Here is a 26,194-nt window from a genome sequence, read left to right on the forward strand (position 1 = left end):
ATTCAATGTAACTTACTACCAAATGTTCGGAATCACACCATTCTTGCACTAACAGATCGGGCATAGTTTTTAACGTATGAAACAAGCAAAACATTAATTTTACCAAAAAAAAAAAAAGTGGAACCACCCCCTTTTTGTAAGGAGCCCTTCAATTTCTTCAGTTTATTTATATTATTTATAGACCTACAACATTCCTGTAAGTTTTTGTGACAATATATACAGCATGAACCGTAACTAATGTCAATGATTTCAGGGGGTTATTCTTTGAGACATACTTACTTATGGCTTTTAAAGAACCCGGAGGTTCATTACCGCCCTCACATAAGCCCGCCATTGGTACCTATCCTGAGAAAGATTAATCCAGTCTCTACCATCATATCCCACCTCCCTCAAATCCATTTTAATATTATCCTCCCATCTACGTCTCGGCCTCCCCAAAGGTCTTTTTCCCTCAGGCCTCCCAACTAACACTCTATTGCATTTATGGATTCGCCCATACGTGCTACATGCCCTGCCCATCTCAAACGTAACAAAACATTAATATTGCCAAAAAAGAGTGGAACCACCTCCTTTTTGTAAGGAGCCCTTCAATTTCTTCAGTTTATTTATATTATTTATAGGCCTACAACATTCCCATATGTTTTTGTGACAATATATATAGCATGAACCGTAACTGATGTCAATGATTTCAGGGGGCTATTCTTTGAGATACTTCAAACAAAAATTTTAATACAATTTTGCTCGTTTTTTCTTTCTTCTCGAGATAAAAATTGTTTTATATGAAACATTTCATAGCGTGTTTCGGGAATATCATTGATTGAATTCCCAATATATGCTCAATCAATTTAAGAGAAAAGGTATTTCATTTCATTCAGTGTTCTGCCCCAGGCCAGATCTTTTACTGCAAACCCAGCTTTCCCCGACCTTTTCTATTTTCTGCCTTCTTCTTTGTCTCCTCATATGATCCATATAGTGTATTATGATAATAAATGATTGAAAGAATTTTAGTTTTGTCCTTTGTGCGTGCTGAAATTTAATCCGAACAAATGTAACTTTTATTTATTTTATTTTAGTAGGTTATTTTATGACGCTTTATCAACATCTTAGGTTATTTAGCGTCTGAATGAGATGAAGGTGATAATGCCGGTGAAATGAGTCCGGAGTCCAACACCGAAAGTTACCCAGCATTTGCTCATATTGGGTTGAGGGAAAACCCCGGAAAAAACCTTAACCAGGTAACTTGCCCCGACCGGGAATCGAACCCGGGCCACCTGGTTTCGCGGCTAGACACATTAACCGTTACTCCACAGAAATGTAACTTTTAGTTCTGCGTTCTGCAAAGGACTTTTACAATGTTGCATTTGTTCGGATCAAATTTCTGCACATTTTAAGGATAAAACTAAAATTTTTTCCAATCATTTATTTTCATAATACATTACTCTCTTAAACTGACAGAACATATTGGGAATTCAATCAATGGCTTTCCCGAAACACGCTATAAAATGTTTCATATAAAATAATTTTTATCTCGTAAAGGAAATAGAAACGATCAAAATTATATTAAACTTTTTGTTCGAAATATCTCACAGAATAACCCCCTGAAATTAATGATATTACTTACAGTTCATCTTGTATGTTCGCATATTATTTATTTACATTTCAAACAAAAAATATAAATGAATATTTGAGGAGAAAAATTCGCTCCATCAATATTATAGATATTATTCTGTAGGACAAATTAATAAAAATATCTTTAATATTCTCATAGCTAGCAGTGCATATTTCTGTACAGATTACTGTGCATTTAACTGCGGAATCCCGGCCAAATAAGTCACTCAGCTGAGTGCGCCCCTTGTATAATGGCAGTTGACATTGGACATATAAGTCAACATATATGCCTAACTTGGAGTCAGGCCAAAAGGGAAACATTCAAGGAGGAGGGTTCGGTCCGGTGCTGTGGATTGAATTCGGCGTGGCTCAGTGGTCAGAGCGCTTGGTATGTAGAACCAAGAATCCGGGTTCGATCCCCGGCGCCGGAGCGAATGTTTCTCCTCAAATATTAATTGTCAATATTACAGATATTATTCTGTAGGACAAATTAATAAAAATATCTTTAATAAAAAATATAAAGATAATGGGAATCATAAATTCAATTTTTAAACCTTTTTCTAATGCATCAGTTTAAAAGTCTGTCAAACATACAAGATTATTAGAAGTGCTGCTAAAAATTTTGAAGTTGTTTGAAAGCTTTAAAGGGGTCATCTTCCTGTAAACGGCCTCTCAGAGATCAGATGAACAGGAGAAACAGATATACTACCTTTATGCAAGAATGCAAAAGTTAGCTGTAAACAGGAGTGAAAAGGGTAAAAAGTACTGCTTAGACATCCTAATAGGCAACTTTCCTATGATAATAGATCAACAAACTTGAAAGAAAACCGAGTAAATTTAGGGACTCCAAGGTTGCAGCCTTAAAACTAGAAATTCTCATCAATGGTAAAGTTATTAAGTCTGACTAGATTTAAACTTAGAATATCCTAATGAAGAATGGCTGCCAAATGGTAAGCATGGATGCAGGACAGATCTTAATGGCTTGATCTCTGCAGGCGATGGCTATATCTAGTCCCCCTCTCCGAATTATTTTTCCCCTTCCCATTGTATTCTTGAACTAGAACCCCATGACGCAACAGCCACATTAGGGGCTGACCGAGTAGAGCACCTGCTATCTAGTACTCAAGTGTGTAACTACCAGAAGGGATAGGGATAAGGGTGCTGCGAATTCCCACGGCTTTCCTATCTCAATTTTCCGATCACCAAACTGGTAGACCCCGTCACAGACCCTACACCGTTGAGAAGTTCCTTTAGTACAGTCGGAAACCGAACCCAGGAACTCTTGCTTCAAAGTCACGCAAGGATGGAATTAGACCCTGTGTATTTGAGAGAGCTGAAAGAAATAATAGAACTGAGTCCAATACAGATTACGTCTGGTTCTGGTTGTTCTGTTCATTCATAGTTTTCTGTCCAAGGGTAGGTCCTTCAGTACAAACTCAGCATTCTCCAATCTTCCCTCTTTTCCGCCTTCCTCTTCTTTCAGCATATGATCCATTATCTTAATGTTGTCTATCATCTGATATCGTCTTCTGTCCCGAACGTTTTTCCCGTTCACAATTTCTTCTTACGTAATTTACGTCGCGTAGAAAAACTAATTTTTACAAGAGTTTCTACACGGCGAAATAAATCATTTTCATGGATGTAAGTTAATAAAAAGCCATCACAATGTAATTGGTAAGCATTTATTTTAAATAGTTGCAGTTGTAATCACAGCAGTGGAAATAATTTGAGTGCCGAAATGTAATGTACAAACTGTAGGCTACGGGGTGTTAAGAAGGAAGTGTTTAATATTTTGAGACGTAGTAGTATTCATAAAAAGAAGGGAAAAGTTTAAAAATCTTGGGACCTAAAATTAATAATGTCTTTGAAGAAAGAAAACTGGGAAATACTGTAGGTATTGAAACAACGGTATATCTTCTGATGTGAGCTTTTTGCAATGCAGTAAACAAAGAGTACACAGGCGGATGTGACACCCGAAAATAAATTAACAAAGAACTCACATTAAAAGATAGGAGGGGGGATCGGGATAATTTGCCTCATGGAGTGTTAAAAATTTGCGTTGATCACAAAAAAAAAAAAAAAAAAAAAAAAAACTTTTATTTTCCAGTGTATGAAATGACGCATCACATTCAAAGCAATATTGCTGGGGAACCAGCTGTGACATAGTAACCAAATTCATGCAAGTGTACATTACACATGTTTAGAACATGTTTTTAATAAATGTAGTAATACGTATATTATTAAAAGTTTGTTAGTAAATTACAATTTACAAACGTGGGGTAATTTGGGTATAATTATTATAGGTTAATTATTGCAACTAACTTAGTGTTCGTTCCAGATCATGTCACGTACACAAATTAAGGATTGGTGAAAGACAAATATCCGAAATGTTTTCTATTCCTGATTTTAATGGGAGATGTTTTAAGTTTACAAAATAAACCTTATCAAGAACTTAAGCATTGGCTGAATTTTTTTTTTATCCTGTTAGGTCAAATTAAAATTTTTAAATGCCTACCTAACCTCTGCATATTGTTCTAGGATACATGTACTAACATATGGGTCCACACCTGTGGAGTAACGGTTAGCGCGTCTGGCCGCGAAACCAGGTGGCCCGGGTTCGATTTCCGGTCGGGGCAAGTTACCTGGTTGAGGTTTTTTCCGGGGTTTTCTCTCAACCCAATATGAGCAAATGCTGGGTAACTTTCGATGTTGGACCCCGGACTCATTTCACCGCCATTATCATGTTCATCTCATTCAGACGCTAAATAACCTAAGATATTGATAAAGCGTCGTTATTATTATAAGCAGAGGCCAATATACTTGAAAATGCAATGAAATCATTCTAGAAGATCACAGTGCTAACACATAGAAAAACTAACTGGAACAGTTTATCATGGTAAGAGGCTATGGATCTCTAAATTTAAAAAACGGTTGTTTCTATACCCAAATTACACCAACTCACTCTATGTTGTTGTTACAATACCATTTTCATAGTCCATGTTTCTTCAAAAGATATTAATTTTACGACCCATGTTCATTAAACTTTTTTTCTTGTTTGTATATATATTGAGTTACCTCCTTTCAAAATATTAGATCCTCTTTCAAGCTCTTCATATTAAATCTTAAATTAAAACATTTGAAACGATACGCTGGCATAGCACAGTGTTTCCGCGTGTCGCCGCTCCGATACAGCTCCCAGAGTTTGCTAATCAGCAAAGTTGCCGACGATTAATTTAAAAGTAATTCGTAAAAATCCAAACGTCATACTGTGAATCAGGCTTTAGAATTGCTTGCATCGTAATACAAACATTGGAACATAAACTAAAGGAAGGTTGCGCTGTGATGTGAAGTGCGGGGGAAAAGGGAAAGATAGGTCGGATGATTATCAGCTACGCACATCAGAGATAGTCGTGCCAAGATTACGGAACGTTACGCTGTAGCGCGCCATTCACATCCGTGCGGCCAAGTATATCCAAAATGAGGTTTGTTTATTTTATGACTAATGCAGTATTTTAAATTAATATTTCTTGTATTTTAAATGACTAACTCTCAGTTATACTCAAAGCCACTGGCACTTTCGTAGGAGTTAATCAGCTGTAACTCCTTAACGGTTGATAATCGGACCGATGTCCATATGACATTTTATGCTCAAAATGGCCTATAGAACTGATTCCTAAAGCATGAGTCATTACTCATGAATCACCCTGTATATGAAAGCTAAGTAAATTTATCCCTCCTCCCCATTTTCTCAAGTCTTCTTTCTTGAATTAAATAAAAACATTTACGAGCTTATTATTCACATCTTCATTTACAAGAACCACTACTTATATTAAAATGAAAACACATTTTTTGCCATATTTTAAATTTTCGAAATTTTGACATTTTTTTGTATAACAAATTACCGTTTCTCTCCTAGCTCTCATCATTTTATAAATTTTTAAATCTCTTTTATCCTGGCTATTCCAGAAGATTGTAGCAACAACGTGAATGAATATCATTAAATTATTTGCAGTGTAAGTAGTATTTTTTTAAATGTACCTGATCATGTTTACTAAAACATTTTTTTTTCAGTTAATAATTGGACAAAGTTATTAATTCGCATTGTAGATCATGATATGCAATAACCATGCAAAATTTAATGCAATTATCTTTAATAGTTTTTTTAGTTGTGAGGGAAATGTTTTGAACATTTTAATTTTCTGAGAATGAGCAACAAACTTACCAAAAGACGGTGCTGGTGCGCATTTTTGACCACAACTCGGAAACATTGAGATATTTAGAAAATTCTTTCATAGCCTAAAAAGAAACATTCCATACTTCAGATTTCGGACAAAAAAAAACTTTATATTCCCCCATAATTCATGTAATTTAAAATTGTAAACATTAAAATTGTATTATTTCTAAATTAATTTAACCTTGTGTTTAAACCCGTCTTGTCTCTTGTAGCCTAATTATGTCTATTAATAATAATAATAATAATAATAATAATATATTTATTTATTTTATTCTGTCGGAGTTACGGCCATCAGGCCTTCTCTCACCCAGCCAGAAACAAAAGGAGCTTATAGGCCTACATGTGCTTTGGATAACTGTCTGAGCACAAGTTTTTACTATTTCAGAAATTAGCTAGACAACATGAGTTGTGTTCATAATTGAAGAGTCCATTGCAAGAATGATGGATGTCATTTGGAATACATTTTGCAGGAGAAGCAATTGAAAGTTTGAAATGCTTAGCGCTCGAAGCTTAACTGTGATTTTCCGATCATTACTGGACAATGACTATCAGTGTTAATGCCATATAACTCTCTATGGACATTCTATATGTCTTAAGCTATGCATTGACAGTCTAGGTTCATTTTCGACAAGAAAGTGACATCCATCATTCTTGCAGTGGACTCTTCAATTGTATAGGCATTTTACTAGCAATGCGCTCATTTCGTTTCGTTAATCCAAAACATTACTCCATAAAATTCGTGGCTACGAATCACAGAGAGATGACAAATAGGGTACTTTACCAATACTTGCATTTTATTAGATGATAATGCACGAATCTTGCGACATCTTCCTAATGAATACGTTGCGTGTCTTAGTTGTAAGTGGAGTTTAAAAAAGACTTTATCTCTATATTGAATCAATCTAAATTAACTTAATCTATTTTTACATTGTCAAACCTAAGATAACGTCAGGTAAACGTGACCTGATTTGAATCGTCTCTGTTCAACACCAAATTCGTCCGTGTAATTGAAGTTAGTGTCAAAGCTAAGTGATTAGCCGACAGATTACTAAAGTTCTCATACACTTTGTAGTACCTACATGTACAGTCTTAGAAAAAAGTTTTGCCGCACAGATATTTTATAAATCCCAGAAAGGAGGTAGTGAATGTATGTGTATGTATTTATTTACACTGCAAATGGGTAAATACCCGGTGGCAGTGATAACTAATTACACTCAATAATGATGATAATAATAAACACAATTAATAAAAAATACAGTTAATAATAATAATAATAATAATAATAATAATAATAATAATAATTAATAATAGTAGTAATAATAATAATAATAATAATAATAATAATAATAATAATAATTACTACTACTACTTACTACCTACTGGCTTTTAAGGAACCCGGAGGTTCATTGCCGCCCTCACATAAGTTCGCCATTGGTCCCTATCCTGAGCAAGATTAATCCAGTCCCTACCATCATATCCCACCTCCCTCAAATCCATTTTAATATTATCTTCCCATCTACGTCTCGGCCTCCCCAAAGGTCTTTTCCCCTCTGCCCTCCCAACTAATACTCTATATGCATTTCTGGATTCGCCATACGTGCCACATGCCCTGCCCATCTCAAACGTCTGGATTTTATGTTCCTAATTATGTCAGGTGAAGGATACAATGCGTGCAGCTCTACGTTGTGTAACTTTCTCCATTCTCCTGTAACTTCATCCCTCTTAGCCCCAAATATTTTCCTAAGAACCTTATTCTCAAAAACCCTCAATCTCTGTTCCTCTCTCAAAGTGAGAGTCCAAGTTTCACAGCCATACAGAACAACCGGCAATATAACTGTTTTATAAATTCTAACTTTCAGATTTTTTGACAGCAGACTAGATGACAAAAGCTTCTCAACCGAATAATAACTGGCATTTCCCATATTTATTCTGCGTTTAATTTCCTCCCGAGTGTCATTTACATTTGTTACTGTTGCTCCAAGATATTTGAATTTTTCCACCTCTTCGAAGGATAAATCTCCAACTTTTATAGTTCCATTTCGTACAATATTCTGATCACGAGACATAAATAATAATAATAATAATAATAATAATAATAATAATAATAATAATAACAAGGAGCATCCTAAATTAAATGAAGTACGATCACTTAAAATAACATTTAAAATAAATCTAATTTGTATCTTAACCCTAAGTTCGAACTAAAACCCACGAGTATGATATTTTCATACCTGCACAAGTACCTTTCAGCACTATACTCATTTCGCTGTCAACTCACTCACTGCACTGGAACTACGACAAATTTCACTGATTCTATCCAGATTTCACAAACACTTCAAAAACATTTCACTGTTCAAATATTTTGCACTGCCACTATAAACTATAAAACTTCACTAACACAAACACACTTCACTTACACAACACACTTCACTGACACAACACAGTTCTTCACTGATACAACAATTCAAATAACAAAATATCGATTACACCCTTTAAATAGTGTGTATAATACACGCATGATCAGGGGACTAGCGACCTGGTTCGCAAGAGAAGGTCTAGTTGAGGTAGTAATAAAATTAGTTTTGTTTCGTTGTATGTCTGATCATGCGCACTGCCTCCTTTCTGAGACTTATAAGGTATCTGTGCGACAAAACTTTTTTCTAAGACTGCATTCTGCAAAACAGTGAATACAATACTCGTATCAGCGCTACACTGTCTTCTATTTACTCATCAGATAGGTGAAAAAAAAAGAGTTTTTGATATTATACTATTAATAAATGTTTGTAAAGGAGTAAAATTGCTTAACATTTCTGTAGCAAGCAGTTCTTTAAGTAATGGGGATAGAACACTGTGCTTTATTAATCCCACACTGTCTTCTTTTATCCCAAACATATGGGCGAAAAAGGGAGCCGTGTTGTTATAGTTATACTATAAGATTTATTTGTTACGAAATAAGGTAGCTATAATGTATCATCATTTTCGTCATTTAGGCTACCATAGTTCTAATGTTTCTAACTAGGCCTACTTTTTATATTTCAGATAATTGAAGTTAATGCTTTATGCCTTTTTTAACCCTTCAATTTTTCTTGCTTCTTTTTACATTGTAATAAATCTCTTTCGTCTTGAATTTCCATTTATTAATAAAGAATAACGGTAGATTGTCAGCTTACAAGCAAAACAACATTAAGTAAAAAATATTATCTCTGAGAAAAAGGGATTTTGAAAGCTCTTAACAAAACTGACTCCTCAAAACATTATTTTTAGTAAGTTGTTTCTCTTTATGTGTTTAGTTAGGCTATATTATGTACTTACGTTATATACGCTTTTTCCTCATAATATTTTTGACTTAATCTGTTTTGCTTGTAAACCGACGATATGAAGTAGGCCTAATATTTTATTGTATTTATAAATCACTTTTATTTTAAAAAATGCATTATGTTGCAGGTTGGTTCTGTTATACTAATGATCAGGGAACGGATTTATATGGACTAAAAATATATGAAATATGTAAATATATATGTAGTTATTTTTACCAAAATATGGAATTAAATATGGATTTTTACCAAAATATGGAATTAAATATGGACTTAAAATTATAAAAAAATGACTATGTACGTTAAATATTGGTACATTTTAATCAAACTAAACAAAAAATATAATGGACGTACCTTATCTTCCAATGTAGTTTCAACAAAACACAATTTTTATTGTCTGTTACCATAACAATAGGTTACAAACATTTCTTTCAAGTGCTGAAAAGTGAATCTTCTTCTATTGTCTCTGAGGATAGATTTATACTGACTAAAAGAGCGTTCGACGTCACAAGAAGTAACTGGTACATAATTCAATTTCACAATGTCTGCTGGGGATAAGTCCAAGTTAATCTTCACTGTTGATTCACCACTCATCACAGCAACAAGCTTTTGTAGTTCTTCATATCCAGGGTTTTTTGAAAGTACAGTGTCCACCTTAGCTCTTACTGCATCTGCAACTTTACCTCTACCACGATTCAGTTGTTCCACAGTACTATTTATAATTTCAAAACTTTCAGATAGTGAAAGGTGCCTATTTTGGAGACTTTTGAGCGTTTTTATGATGCATGAAAATGTATGCTGAATGTGAGCTAAGTCATTCTTCACACTTATGTCACAGGTAACTGTTTTCGCAGTATCAATTGAGACTGCATCTTCAGAGTCCAATGCAAGGAGAACATTGTTAATAGAGTCTATATGTTCGGCATAATATTCAACTGCTTCTAGCCATGTACCCCATCTAGTTAAAATTGGCTTTGGTGGCAATGGAATTTCAGGGTACATTTCTTTCAACACGTTAACTCTACTGGGAGCTTTGAGAAATACTTTTTTCACTGATGAAATCAACAAATCTACTTTAGGGAAATTGTCTCTGACCACTTCTGCCACACGATGAAATGCATGCGCCACACAAGTAAAATGAGTCAATTTAGGATATACAACAGATAATGCTTGTCCAGCTTTGACCATATAAGGGGCAGCATCGCTAATAAAGAATAACACATTATCGTACATAATACCCTTTGGCCACAGGATACCCATAGCTTCGTTGAACAGTTTAACTATAGTTTTGTTATTGCACTTTTCTAGAACATCACAATGTAAAAGAATTCGTTCAGAATATTGTTCACTTAACAAACCGATAACTACATTACCAACAAGTCTACCTTCTTTGTCGGGAGTCTCATCAATGGAAACCCAAATTGAACTATCTTTAATTTCATCTCTTATCTTCTGTATTGTCTCATCGTAGATGGATGGAGCATACGTCTTCCTAAGTGTTGACTCATCCGGGATTGTATGTTGAGTATATTTTTCAAGGAATTCCCTGAAGACCTTATTCTTTAGTTTGTAGAGAGGAATATCAGCAGAGATGAGAGAACGGCACAGGTCGATGTTAAACTCAGATCTTACATTCGATGTTGTTGGTTGTGTTAAAAACAATTGTCTCTGCTTGGAATTTAGTTGTTTGTTGGCCTGATGTTTACTAGTTGTAATGTGTTGTTGCACCAGGAACTTTTGTGTAGATGATACTGCACACTGACACAAATTACAAAATAATATTTTATTGTCAGTTGATAAACCATCTTCTTTAAATTCTGAAATGTAACTTGTTAGTTTTGATTTTAAATTGACTGAATGACGTACTTTTGGCATATTTACCGTCTTTATAGTATGATTTACAAAACTGAACCTATGTGTACTCTGACTGGCATTTAACTGTTGAGCTGCACAACTGAAGTCTGTTAAAAATTTTAAATTAAATTAATACAGTTTTGTAACTTACTTTCCCATTGTTGATAGGACTGCTAATTTTCAAATAACTCTGATGTTAAAGGGATTACTGAACATGTGTTTAAATCTCTATTGTTGAAATGTATTTTTAAAAGTTAATGGAATTTTGTTTTGTTTTATTGTTAAACCTAATATAATATGGACTGTTTTATATGAAATATGGAAAATATATGGAAATTAACGAAAATATGTACTAAACTCTAAAATATGGAAAAATATGGAAAATAAAAGTAGGATTTTTCAACCCTACACATTGTGAAACATAAAGATAATGCAAAATATAAATTATATTAGCTTTATAAGTAAATATGTATTTACATATAAATCCTTTGCCTGCTAATGATTTTCGGTGGAAAGGATACACAGAATGATTACAAGTCTTTAGAAGACCCACACTTCGGTGAAGGTCAGTGATATTGCAGAAATTGAGAACAATTTATCTAGAAATTTCTCTGCACTGTTCACTTTCTATTACATTATGTGGTCATTGATCACACATGTTTGAAAAAATATATACAGATTCATACTCTTTAGAGAGGTTGATGTCTTACAGTCTTACTAATTAACCTTGTATTGTTTTTATACGAGACTTATGCAGAGTTGAGACAGAAAACGTTACTAATAAACCGTGAATAAGCTATGGACGTACAAACAGATTGTAACTATACAATGGGAATTGCTTTGCAGTAGTTATACACACGAAACTCCTTGTTTAAAGCGTTATAAATAGAGAAAAAATGGCCGCTCCTCTAACAGCTGTTCTTATCGACTGTCATTTATAATGATGGTTGCCTTGTAACCACAGAAGTACAAACCAAAGGCACAGAATAATTAGAATAATATTCCTGTAGCTTGTACTCTTTGCCCAGAATATAGTGTGGTAATCTATCAGAGCCAGTTGTACTATCGATACTTAACATGTCACACTAGAACGCTCTACCAGATGCAATAGAGAACCTCAGATATTCTATTACCTTTCGTAACGAAGTAATGACGAAACTATGACATAGCTGTGTAACAGTTATATTGTTATACACGACGTATGTAGTGATTATTAGTAAGGAATTTACACACGACTTATAAACGAGCTACTCATTGTATAAGTATAAGACAGTTAAACGTCTGTATATAGAGTTTTTATTAGTAAGACCGTTAGAGTTTTAGACAGACGCACAGGCAATTACAAGTGGCATAATTATTCGATTATGAATTTGAAGGATATGTGTAAACACCAATAGACGAGAATTAATACTTCTCATCATATATAATTTATTTATACAATAGACTTGAACTAACAGAAGGAAGTATGATAAAATTTAGGTATTGAATATCCTCATGTTATCCCTTCGTTATCTTACTCATATTAGTGACAAATACTGGGTAGGTCTTAATATAAAAATTCCTTCGTCTTTGTATCATGTTTCTAATATAATATCCAAGACAGTAAAAACAGACCTGCACTCATAAGATAAATGGGGAATAAATACCTGTAATTCATATGCCTCACTCATATCGCAGAATATTGTTAAAAACTAAACTTGTTTTTTTTTAACTCGTCATATTTTACAGACTTCACGGTTGGAAAGAAAACTATCACATATAAAAATGTCCTGTTATATTCTTTAAAATGAAGAAAATTTTTGTAAAAATTCTTACACTGTTCTGTGGACAGACAGATGTGGAATTGTTTTTGACGTTTATTGATTAATGAGTAAATGCCCGATTTTTTAAAACTCATTTTATCCTCAACCTCAACATACATGTCTCAGCAAGCAGTATTGGTTGAATTTCCAACGTAAAAATGAGAAAAATATGTATGTAGACTATCACATTCCGCTATACGATATCCGTAATGACATTAGAATGAAAAACTGTAAAAAGGAAAAAAAAATGGTATAAAAGTACACTAATATTGATATAAATATTGCCAGCGATGATATTGTTACTAAGCTTATAGACATAGCAACATTCTGTGCCATTTGTAGTAGTTAGGAATGGTATTTTATCTGTAATGTGTTACGATCCATAAAATTAAAGTACTATTAAATTACTTGTTACAATGGTAGGTTATAGCTTTTTCGATAGACTTTTAGTCATGGGCTGTATATTGAAGTTTGATTTCGAGTGGTCTAGTGCATATAATTTCGTCTTGAAGGCTATTCTGTTTCCTATTCTAACGTGCAGTAGGCTAATGTTAAATTTAATCGTCTCATCGAAAATCAATAAACTTATACTGCAAACGAGTAGAACTATGAATTTAAAAGTAAACAGACTTACTTTTACTAACAGTAAACATGCTGCAGTTGTAAAATTAGCATAATTTATGCTCTTGTTTCTTTGTTATGTTATATTTTATTTAACGATGCTCACAACTGCCGAGGTTATATCAGCGTCGCCGGTGTGCCGAAATTTTGTCCCGCAGGAGTTCTTTTACATGCCAGTAAATCTACTGACATGAGCCTGTCACATTTAAGCACAATTAAATGCCATCGACTTGGCCCGGGATCGAACCCGCAATCTCGGACATAGAAGGCCAGCGCTATACCAACTGCGCCAACCAGGCCGACTGTTTCTTTGTGGTGTACTACCTGTTCTTATATAGGGTGTAATGAAAAGTATTTCAAAACTTCAAGGAAACATTCCTCACGTGTAGAGGATAAAAATATGTTATATGAACATGAGTCCGGAAAAACTTTCTTTTCTTGTTAGAGCTCTTTCTAAACTCTGCTTACAGTGTATGATGCATAAGATATTTTGTTTTTGTGTGGAATGCCACCACGGCTATCGTGTATATTATATCCCATACCAAAACATTGAACACCAGAACTGTAGGAATGGAATGAAATTTACGGGGAGGGGGACACTATGGTCCACCACTGCGACCTGTTACGATCTATTGCGCTAACCCTCAAGCTAGGAGCATTCCCAAACCCACACCGGCTGACTGCACTGAGGTTCGCTGCGTACCCAGATTTCGAGCAGGCAACACCCTTTCGTCTATACACCAGCCCCCTCCTTGCGTCGCCAGCCAGCGATCGGGGAATGCTATGGAATGACGACGAAATGGAAAAATGGTGACTGAGTGATGTAGATGCTTAATATGGGGAAAAACGGAAGAACGTCAAGAGAAAAACCCCAACTGCGATCTTGTCCGCCACGAGTATCACTATGGATTTTTCAATGAAAAAATAACTGTGGGAGACACACAGAAATAGAATGTACAGTACATCATCCCATCCCCACCCCATCTGTAATTTTATTCTAACCAGGGGTAAACAAGACCACCTATAAGTAACCATACTGTTCCGATGTGAGGTTATTAATACACGATATCTATGATGACATTCAACACTAATTAGTTTGCATATCATATAATGTAAGCAGAGTTTAGAAAAAGAGCTCTAACAACGAAATAAAGCGTTTTCGGACCCATGTTCATATAACATTTTTTTATCCCCTACATGTGAGAAATATTTCCCTAGTTTTGACATCCATTTTTGTTACACCCTGTATATACAAAATCCTTTCCAAAACAACACTCGATGAAATATAAGTTGGAAATTTTGGTTATATAGCCTAGAAATGTTTAGATTTTAACACATTATTCTTCATCCGTTAGTGCTGCCTTACGTTATCATTAGAGTCCTGTGTTTGGTTACTTTGCATACAAGTTAGGTGTACAGCGATCATACTATCTTCACTTTGTACGGAGAGCAAGTTGCGAGTCAACAGTTCGCGATGCAGTTTAGCAGTGTTCCCACACGCTCCGATACTGTATTTTTACATCTGTTTATTCGTGTGCGTCTGTGTATAAGTCGGTGAACAACAGGAATAATAATCATGTATAAAATACCACTTGGATTAAATGACAACAATAACAAAGTATTTATTTAAAGGCAGCTTACATGCAATAAAATTAATTTTTACCAGGAATAGACAAAACTAAAAAAAGTCAGGAGTCACCAACCTGTTTTATACGCAAGAAAAGAATCTGAATAATTGGGGTACTAGACAAATAGATATGATCTTATTATCCTATAATTTCTATATCCTATATAGGTGCTCAATAATTTCCTACGGAACTGCTTCATGGTGTTGAAAGTCAGCTTGTTTTATAAGAGATTAAGGGCCTAAAGTTCAGTTGCAGCCTTTTCTTTCTCTTCACTTCTCATGTCACCATACTACTAGAAGCAGCTGACATCATGTGGATGTTTTGGGATGCATGCACAAGATAAAGCTAATTTTATTTTTAAGTAAATTATAGAGCCCGAAAATGTATGAAAAATATGTGAAATAATTCGTGAAAATATGCTTAGAAATATACTCGTATTAAAATCTGCAATCGGTATAATTAACTGTAGGTCTTCTTAATTTGTCAGGCATCAATTCATTACTATCTTAACTACTGCAGAAAACTGAAATCACTTTGAGAGTTTTCTCGGTAAAGATTTCACTGTCTGTCGCTGAAGAGTTTCATATTATGTGGTAAAAATGTTCTTTCTACTCATATGTTACAATTCGTTACATATATCCACACGTTGAAACAACAGAAGAAAATTTAGTGTTGACATCTACGTAAGCTTCAAGTACTGAAAAAATCTCCCTTTTCAGCAACAGAAGATAGGTTAAACACTACATACGCTTCACGCACTGAAACAATCTTCCTTTTCAGCAACGGAAGAAACGTTAGTGTTGACATCTACGTAAGCTTAAAGTACTAAAACAATCTTCCTTTTCAGCAACGGAAGAAACAGTAGTGTTGACATCTACAAAAGCTTAAAGTACTAAAATAATCTTCCTTTTCAGCAACGGAAGAAACGATAGTGTTGACATCTACGTAAGCTTAAAGTACTAAAACAATCTTCCTTTTGAGTTATAGACGAACGGATAATGTTGACATCTTCGTAAGCTTCAAGTACTAAAACTAATTATTCCTCTTTTCACATTCTATTATCATAAACATAAAGTAAAATGCCAAGTTATTACATAAATCTGACGTTTTGAAAAGAACACCTTTCGTATCTATTACATTTTCTTGCAGAAGTACAAGAATATAAATGCAAATATTTTTTATCGAAAAGTGTCTTTAATTGCATAAATATAAAATAGTCGACCATGAAATATTTGGTATATAATGTCATATTTACATTTGTTTCCAAATGATATTATGTAATATACAATTTACATTTAACCCTGAATCTTTGCTATAATTGTAATACTTATCTTGTAATTAAATCTGAGTAGGTCCTAGATAGCTTACGTAAATTTAGTTATAAGGAGGTTAAGCCTATATAGCCATCAAGTAGGCCTACAAATCCGTATTAAACAATCAGATTTCTCTTCCAGTGGCCGTTACGTAAATATCGCCTTCTTCATAAATCCGAGTAAAATAGGCTATAATGTAAATGTAAAAAATGTGTGAGCAGAAAAATTGCCTATACATGGAAAATATTTGATAATTTATGCACACATACGGGTACAGGGCCGCCCACAGGGTAAAGGCGGACTCCGCTCAAGTAGATGTTTTATTGGAGAGAGGAAGACACAAAATATTTACAAAACTTTTTTTTACATGAAATAAGAATTATGTTTAATCACATATAGGCCTATTGTATGTTGAAATGGTAATTATGTTTTCAACAAGTTTTAAGAAATAGGCAGGCCACTGGATTTGCTCAGGCAAATATCAGGTAATCTTTCGGCGAATCCTCGGGCCTCACTTCATCTCACTACATCTCGCCAAAATATTGTAAAAAATTGTAAAAAAAAATTGTAGAAAATTGCAAAATTGTAAAATTGTAAAAATTGTAATTGTAATTTTGTAAAATTTTGACTTGTTCCACATCTTAAAGCTTCATTTCTAATGTAAGATCTATGGAATATAATAAATGAAATGAGGCGCTTGCTTGTCGATCTGAAGTTGCGCTCGAGTGCGACTTCGATCCCCGGTTAGGCTGATTACCTGATTGGATTTTTTCGAGGTTTTCCCCAAGCGTAAGGCGAATGTCAGGTAATCTATGGCGAATCCTCGGTTCCATCTCACAAAAATCTCATCGACGCTAAATAACCTAGTAGTTTATACAGCGTCGTTAAATAACCAACTAAAAGGGGGGGGAAACAAGTAGACTACTATATTGAAGGGTTATTTTCTTCTTTGTGGGAACATTGTAACAAAATTTCTTTAGCTTGTTGTCTTAGTACTGTATTTAAGTTATAAAACTTCAACATTCATTAAAATATTGGCGAGAAGGGAGGGTCATGACAACTGTTTGTGCTGGGAGAGGGCACAATTCCTATGGGCGACCCTGACGGAAAAGTATTTCGGGAGAATCAAATGGACCACATCCCTTTACCAAAAATTCTGTGTGTACATAAACTTAACATTGTTCATTCCTTTATTTATTTAATTACTTATCACAGAATTTAGTTTACTTTGAGCTAAATTTTCTTTTGTAGAGTTTTTAGTTTTTGTAAACAGTTTTACATATAGAATTTTAGGCATGCACATAGGTACTTGAATTATTCTTTTCTTTTAAAATTGTCTTGCGTATTTCATAACATTGTTAGCTCAGTGTGTTGTACTACCAAATGTTTGAAAATAATATTTATTTAGGAACACGTGTACATATATTTAATAAAATAAAATAAATGACCTATACTAATGGCTATGCCTTGTTGACAGTGATATCTGAATACACCATTCTATGTACTGTACGTAGGGGGTTTTAAAAGTAAAAATTAATTTGAAATATTGAAATTGCTCAAATCTCTACTAATTTTTTATGCTACTTTGGACATCGTACAATCTCATTACAAAAGAAATTAATATTAAGGATTTATTAATTTGTCCTACAGAATAATCTCTGTAATGTTGACAATTAATATTTGAGGAGAAAAATTCGCTCCGGCGCCGGGGATCGAACCCTACGTACCAAGCGCTCTGACCATATACGTCAACATAGCCTATATGCGTAACTTGGAGTCAGGCCACAAAGGGAAACACTGAAGGAGGAAGATTCGATCCGGTGCTGTAGATTGAATTCGGCGTAGCTCAGTGGTAAGAGCGCTTGGTACGTAGAACCAAGGACCCGGGTTCGATCCCCGGCGCCGGAGCGAATGGAGTCAGGCCACAAAGGGAAACACTGAAGGAGGAAGATTCGATCCGGTGCTGTAGATTGAATTCGGCGTAGCTCAGTGGTCAGAGTGCTTGGTACGTAGAACCAAGGACCCGGGTTCGATCCCCGGCGCCGGAGCGAATTTTTCTCCTCAAATATTAAAAGAAATTAAACTTTTTATTGTAAGCATTCAGTTGTAGCAAAGAGGTAATATTATTGAAAACATTTGTTTTAGTTTAACAATTGTTGTTGTTGTTAAATAGTAATTCATTATCTTGTTCCTGAAGTTTGAAGTCTATTAGTTCGGTATTTTAAGTAAATAAATTGTACGTAAATTATGTCTCATAGGCTGTATTTCAAATTATATTATTAATATTATCTAACAGACACTACATTATGTTCGTACTCTGAAAGTAAGTTACGCGAAATACAAATTATTATTATTATTATTATTATTATTATTATTGCTGTTGTTGTTGTTAAATTATAATTAATTATCTTTTTGCTGAAGTTTGGAATCTCCTAGTTGAACATTTTAAGATAGCTACTTAGTAGTCTACGTAAATTATGTCTTAAAGGCTGTATTTCAGACTATAGTCTATTTTAATAAAATTATCTACAGATACTACATATTTTCGTACACTGAAAGTATGCGAAATATGAGTTATTATTATTATTATTATTATTATTATTATTATTATTATTATTATTATTATTATTATTATTATAGGGAGGCCGAGACGTAGATGGAAGGATAATATTAAAATGGATTTGAGGGAGGTGGGGTATCCATGTATGGTGGGTCCCTATCACCACGGCATGGCGCGTCCTCAGGTTGCGGATAGAGGAGACGGCCTCCAGATATGGAGGGTAGCTGCGAATATATTGAATAAGCAGTCGTGGACAGCCGATAAGGGGTGGTCCTCCAGCTTGGGGGTTGGGCGAAGGGCTAACAACCCATCACCGTAAAAAACAGCTTGTTACGAATTCCTACAGTAAGCCTCGGAATAGGACTGATTCTCTGGCACGACCACAGCAAAGGAATAAGGTTTTGAGATTTGGCACTTGGAACGTAACTAGTCTTTATAGAACAGGAGGGGTAACATTAGTAGCAAAAGAACTAGCTAGATATAGAATAGACTTTGTGGGAGTACAAGAGGTTAGGTTAGATGGGAATGGCATATCACAAATAGGAGATTACTTGTTGTATTATGGGGAAGGAAACAATAATCACCAATTAGGAACAGGATTCTTTGTACATAAAAGAATAAAATCAGCAGTAAAAAAGGTCGAATTTATCAGTGACAGGTTATCATATTTAGTACTTAAGGGTAGATGGTGCGACATCATAGTTATAAATGCTCACGCCCCTACAGAAGAGAAAGACGACTATATAAAGGATAGCTTCTATGAGGAATTGGAACATACTTTTGATCAGTTCCCTAGATATCATATGAAAATTTTATTGGGGGATTTCAACGCTAAAGTAGGACGGGAGGATATTTTTAGACCAACTATTGGAAAAGAGAGCCTACACGCAATTAGTAGTGACAATGGAGTTAGATTAGTCAACTTTGCCACATCGAAAAATTTAATTGTCAAAAGTACAACATTCCCCCATAAGGATATACATAAATATACTTGGACTTCTCCAGATGGATTGACACACAACCAAATAGATCACGTCTTGATAGATAAACGGAGACATACTAGTATAGTAGATATTCGAACTTTCAGAGGTGCAGACTGTAATTCTGACCATTATTTGGTGATTGGAGAATTAAGAGAAAGATTATCAGTAGCCAAGCGAGTAGAGCAACAAGTTAATATTACTAAATTCAATATTTTGAAATTAAAGGACGAGGAAGCTAAGCAAAATTATCAGGTCGAAATTTCGAATAGGTTTGCCACTTTAGAAAGTTCGACGAAGTTGAGAAAGAATTAGATGTTAATAGCGTGTGGGAAAATATCAGAGATAGTATCAAAATTGCAGCTGAGCAGAGCATAGGTTATTATGAAACTAAGAAAAAGAAACCGTGGTTTGATGAAGATTGTTGCATGGTAGTAGAAAGAAGGAAACAGGCAAAATTGAAATTCTTACAGGATCCAGTTGAGGAGAATAGAGATAATTATTTCAATGAAAGACGGGAAGCAAGTCGTACACTTAGGAATAAAAAGAGAGGTTACTTGAAGGAAAAACTGAATGAGGTAGAAACAAATAGTAAGAATAAAAACATTCGAGATTTATATAAGGGTATAAAGGAATTTAAGAACGGATATCAGTCAAGGGTAAATGTGATCAAGGATGAGAATGGTGACTTGCTTGCAGACTCTTCATCAATCCTAAACAGATGGAAAAACTATTTTGCGCAACTACTAAATGTACATAGGCCAAATAGAAATGATCGGGACGATATTGAAATACAAACTGCTGAGCCATTTATACCCGAACCCACAATTTCAGAAGTCGAAATTGCGATAGAAAATCTGAAAAAGTACAAGTCTCCAGGTATCGATCAAATTCCAGCAGAATTAATACAAGAGGGTGGAAGTGCATTATATAGCGAAATTTATAAACTTGTACTTGCTATTTGGGAAAAGGAAATTGTACCAGAACAATGGAAGGAGTCCATAATTGTACCTATTTTTAAAAAGGGGGACAAAACGAACTGAGGTAACTTTCGAGGAATATCACTTTTGTTGACGTCGTACAAAATTTTGTCCAATATTCTTTTGAGGAGATTAACTCCGTACGTAGATGAAATTATTGGGGATCATCAGTGCGGTTTTCGGCGTAATAGATCGACTATTGATCAGATTTTTTGTATTCGGCAGATAATGGAGAAAAAATGGGAGTATAAGGGTACAGTACATCAGTTATTCATAGATTTCAAAAAGGCATATGACTCGGTTAAGAGGGAAGTATTATATGATATTCTTATTGAATTTGGTATTCCCAAGAAACTAGTTCGATTAATTAAAATGTGTCTCAGTGAAACATACAGCAGAGTCCGTATAGGTCAGTTTCTATCTGATCCTTTTCCAATTCACTGCGGGCTAAAGCAGGGAGATGCACTATCACCTTTACTTTTTAACTTCGCTTTAGAATATGCCATTAGGAAAGTTCAGGATAACAGGCAGGGTTTGGAATTGAACGGGCTACATCAGCTTCTTGTCTATGCAGATGACGTGAATATGTTAGGAGAAAATACACAAACGGTTAGGGAAAACACGGAAATTTTACTTGAAGCAAGTAAAGCGATCGGTTTGGAAGTAAATCCCGAAAAGACAAAGTATATGATTATGTCTCGTGACGGGAATATTGTACGAAATGGAAATATAAATATTGGAGATTTATCCTTCGAAGAGGTGGAAAAATTCAAATATCTTGGAGCAACAGTAACAAATGTAAATGACACTCGGGAGGAAATTAAACGCAGAATAAATATGGGAAATGCCTGTTATTATTCGGTTGAGAAGCTCTTATCATCCAGTCTGCTGTCCAAAAATCTGAAAGTTAGAATTTATAAAACAGTTATATTACCGGTTGTTCTATATGGCTGTGAAACTTGGACTCTCACTCTGAGAGAGGAACATAGGTTAAGGGTGTTTGAGAATAAGGTGCTTAGGAAAATATTTGGGGCTAAGCGGGATGAAGTTACAGGAGAATGGAGAAAGTTACACAACACAGAACTGCACGCATTGTATTCTTCACCTGACATAATTAGGAACTTGAAATCCAGACGTTTGAGATGGGCAGGGCATGTAGCACGTATGGGCGAATCCAGAAATGCATATAGAGTGTTAGTTGGGAGACCGGAGGGAAAAAGACCTTTAGGGAGGCCGAGACGTAGATGGGAGGATAATATTAAAATGGATTTGAGGGAGGTGGGGTATGATGATAGAGACTGGATTAATCTTGCACAGGATAGGGACCGCTGGCGGGCTTATGTGAGGGCGGCAATGAACCTTCGGGTTCCTTAAAAGCCATTTGTAAGTAAGTAAGTTGTAAGGGGTATGATGATAGAGACTGGATTAATCTTGCACAGGATAGGGACCGCTGGCGGGCTTATGTGAGGGCGGCAATGAACCTTCGGGTTCCTTAAAAGCCATTTGTAAGTAAGTAAGTATTATTAATATTATTATTATTATTAAGTTAGAATTTATAAAACAGTTATATTACCGGGTGTTCTGTATGGTTGTGAAACTTGGACTCTTACTTTGAAAGAGGAACAAGGTTAAAAGTGTTTGAGAATAAGGTGCTTAGGAAAATATTTGGGGCTAAGAGGGATGAAGTTACAGGAGAATGGAGAAAGTTACAAAACATAGAACTGCACGTATTGTATTCTTCACCTGACATTATTAGGAACATTAAATCCAGACATTTGAGTTGGGCAGGGCATGTAGCACGTACGGGCGAATCCAGAAATGCATATAGAGTGTTAGTTGGGAAGCCGGAGGGAAAAATACCTTTGGGGAGGCCGAGATGTAGATGGGAAGATAATATTAAAATGTATCTGAGGAAGGTGGGATAAGAGGATAGAGACTGGATTAATCTTGCTCAGAATAGGGACCAATGGCGGACTTATGTGAGGGCGGCATTGAACCTCCGGGTTCCTTAAAAACCGGCAAATAAATAAAATAAATAAATAATAATTATTATTAATTTATTTTTTTCAATGTCATCAGATTGTCATTTGACATTTCTCGTGTCTCCTGGCAATGGCTTATTTGTAACTCACTTCTGAGGTTGGGGCGCCTGGAAGACGGAGTTATGCTGCCCCGATATTATGATAGGATGACTATGAAGTGCCAGAAAAGGTCTTAAACTTAAGTCTAACCTAATGTGCAGACCATGGACGAACACAGGAACATTCCATTATTATTATTATTATTATTATTATTATTATTATTATTATTATTATTATTATTAGTTATTGTATTACATTAATGTTATGATCATTACCACATTAATTAATCACTAGCATAAACTTATAGTTTTAAAATAATTGAGAATTTACGAAATTGTAATTTTATGTGGCTACCTAAGCTTGACTTATATCTTCTCTATAAAATTTTTGTACACACATTCAATTTCGGCACAATTTAAATTATAAAATCTTGCAAACCACCGGCCTCTTAAAGAATTCTAGTCCTGTAAAATGAAAAGTTTTGAAAATTGCATAATATTAAGTGAAGACCTGAGAAATATAAATTATCTCTTCATTTTGAAAAATTCCGCTATGTAAAACAAAGTGCATAGGGCAGAGGATCTGTAAAAATCTAGGCCTAGGCCTACACCAAATTAACTGCTTTCACATATGGTCCGGAATGTTACATCCAGGGCATTTTGCTTATAACTCCGGGTTCTACAGTAGTAATTAATTTCCAGGAACTTCAAGTTTCTTTTAGCAAAAATATGAAACCATTTTATCTTATCGGCTTTACTCCGTGGATTCAGAGTTGCTATTGAAAGAATATTTGAGCAGCCTACTTACCAGCCTTGTGCTTTATCCTGTGAATTGCTGTAAAATCCTCCAAGCAGTTAATTCCATAGATAAGGAGCACTGAACACAATGTTATCAGGTTTCCTTAAATCCTCGAGATGTTTCACTACAAGTTTTCTTATTGTCATATCCAGATTTAACACTAGTAAACACTGAAAGGAGGAAAGTTATACTTTCCTTCACTGCCATTTTGATGACATAACACCTCGCAAAATATGTCCAGAGACAACTGAAAATATCCACTCAAACAAACACAAATGTTGATGTGTCTCACAATATTTTACAGTGTTTAAAGTGTCATCACAGTTCTAGGAAAATTAAAAAAAAATAAACAAACAAACATCCGAAGAAATATGTTCCGAATTACAACACAATTGTACGTTATGTCATCCGGGGCATTTGTCTGTTATTAAATAATAGAGCACATAAACACAGGATTTGTACTTTTGTTATCGATGTACGTCAAATTTTTGTGAAAATAACTCTACTAGTAGAAAGTGATAAAATCGCTATATTTATGCCTATTTTGATATCAAAGACAAATTCGTCATATTTAAGCATAGGCCTTTTTAATTCCATATTTTTTTTTTATTGGGTGTCACTTCTTCAGTGTGTTCACACCACACTCATATTACACATCACTTCAAATTGCACTAATGCACTTAGTTTCATCACTTAATCCAATTTATGGGATCTCCTTTGAGATCTTGCATCCAAGAGTTCACATGCTGGTGTTTGCATGAAATCCTGGGAGAAGTCTTATATTCAACAACCTGGAACAAAATTTAATAATTAATATCAGCCTAATATTTGTTCGTATATATGAACAATAATAATAATAATAATAATAATAATAATAATAATAATAATAATAATAATAATAATTTCACCAAATTTGTGGTTTTGTAACTGAAAATAGCTATTTATGAATTAAATTCTGGTACCCAAATTTGTAATCTTGGATCTGTTTTATTACAATACTCTGCAAAACGAATATTCAATTTGCAAATAAAATATTTTCTGCTGTATTTTGTCACCTCTACATTAGTCTCAATAAGTAAATGAATATAAGTCTCGTTTCATGTATATCACCTACTGTATGTAGGTCTATAAGAAAGTTACAGCATTAAAGAAATTCTGCTGGTAATTTAAAAGCAAATTATTATTTAGTCAATATTTAGATAAATAATTTCTATTTTCCAAATAAATAAATATGTTACATTATATGGACGTAGTATGTTATTACAACATCCGTTGCCATATACAGGAAAAAGAACAGTGAAAATAAACTATAATTCTTTGAGGTGAGCAGATACGTAAGTTAATTTTAAACGTTCACGATTAAATATGTGAAATTTTACGCTGACATGAATAGTAGGCCTACTATAAATCTCTTATTTGAAACTTCTAGTTGCATAGTAGGCCTACTACAAAGGTATAAACCGAAATTGTTATATTTAACGAGAATTTTATTTTGTGTAACATTAAATAATTTACAGGGATTTCAAAGAAGAAATATGAATGTTTAAGTCCACAAATAAAGTAAATAAATAAACATTTTGGTCAAGAATTAAGTATAAAAAATTTAATTGAATAGTTATTTCTCTTAAATTATTGCCAGAATAAAGTTACAGTTAAAAACCTGAGTGGAAAATGTTCACAAGTTAATAGAAATAATGTTTTTTTTTTTTTGTTATAAAGAAATAAGCAAACAAACAAACAAATTAATTAAAGTACGCAATGAAGCTTTCACAACAATAAAATGTCTGAAAATAGTTAATTAATAATACAGTTTTACGAAATTCCTACCGATAATATGTTTCTTACATTGGCGAAAACAAAACATTTCACTCTCTAAAATTAGTACACAAGATATCGACCTATTTACATCGACGGATTACGGTAACAATTCCGAGGCATTTCTTGCAACAACAAAAAAGGAACAGCCACGAGATTCACTTTCGCTTCTTTCCGAGGGATATTATATGAGAAAACAGTATTTCGGACCATGTTCACATGAACCAACTCCGCCCGTCGTCTGGTGACGTAACGCAAGCCATATATACCCAAATGAAAGTGTAAGTGAAATTGTATAACTTTTAGATAACACTTAATTGACGTCTAAAAAAAAAACTAGGCCTCCCACTTTCCCCAACAGTTCATATCGTCTGCAGCGAGACTGTCTTCTTTTCCAACTGAAATAACCCACAGTTATCAGTTTTACGCTCAGAAAATAGAACACAGCTTGTATACAAAGCATTCCATTGTTTTCTTTCCGCGTTATCTTTCTTGAAGGAAAGATGAAGCATTAACGCATTCATTCAAGTACACATGCTAATTGAAAGTATTTATAACACTTAGAAATAGGAGTACAAGTTATTTCGATTTTTTATTTTTATACCT

General features: G+C 34.3%; 1 protein-coding gene across 2 annotated transcripts in view; it reads right to left on the minus strand.

Moving 5' to 3' along the window:
- Positions 1–26,194, minus strand: part of ken (ken and barbie) — a 139,629-nt gene that overhangs the window by 111,748 nt on the left and 1,687 nt on the right. For both annotated transcript variants that reach the window (XM_069818979.1, XM_069818978.1), the window contains exon 2: positions 23,783–24,564. The gene's annotated coding sequence lies outside the window, so the exon portion shown is untranslated. The remainder of the gene's footprint in view (positions 1–23,782; positions 24,565–26,194) is intronic.

The sequence above is a fragment of the Periplaneta americana genome, chromosome 2 (genome assembly GCF_040183065.1).
Source record: "Periplaneta americana isolate PAMFEO1 chromosome 2, P.americana_PAMFEO1_priV1, whole genome shotgun sequence".
Lineage (NCBI taxonomy): Eukaryota > Metazoa > Arthropoda > Insecta > Blattodea > Blattidae > Periplaneta > Periplaneta americana.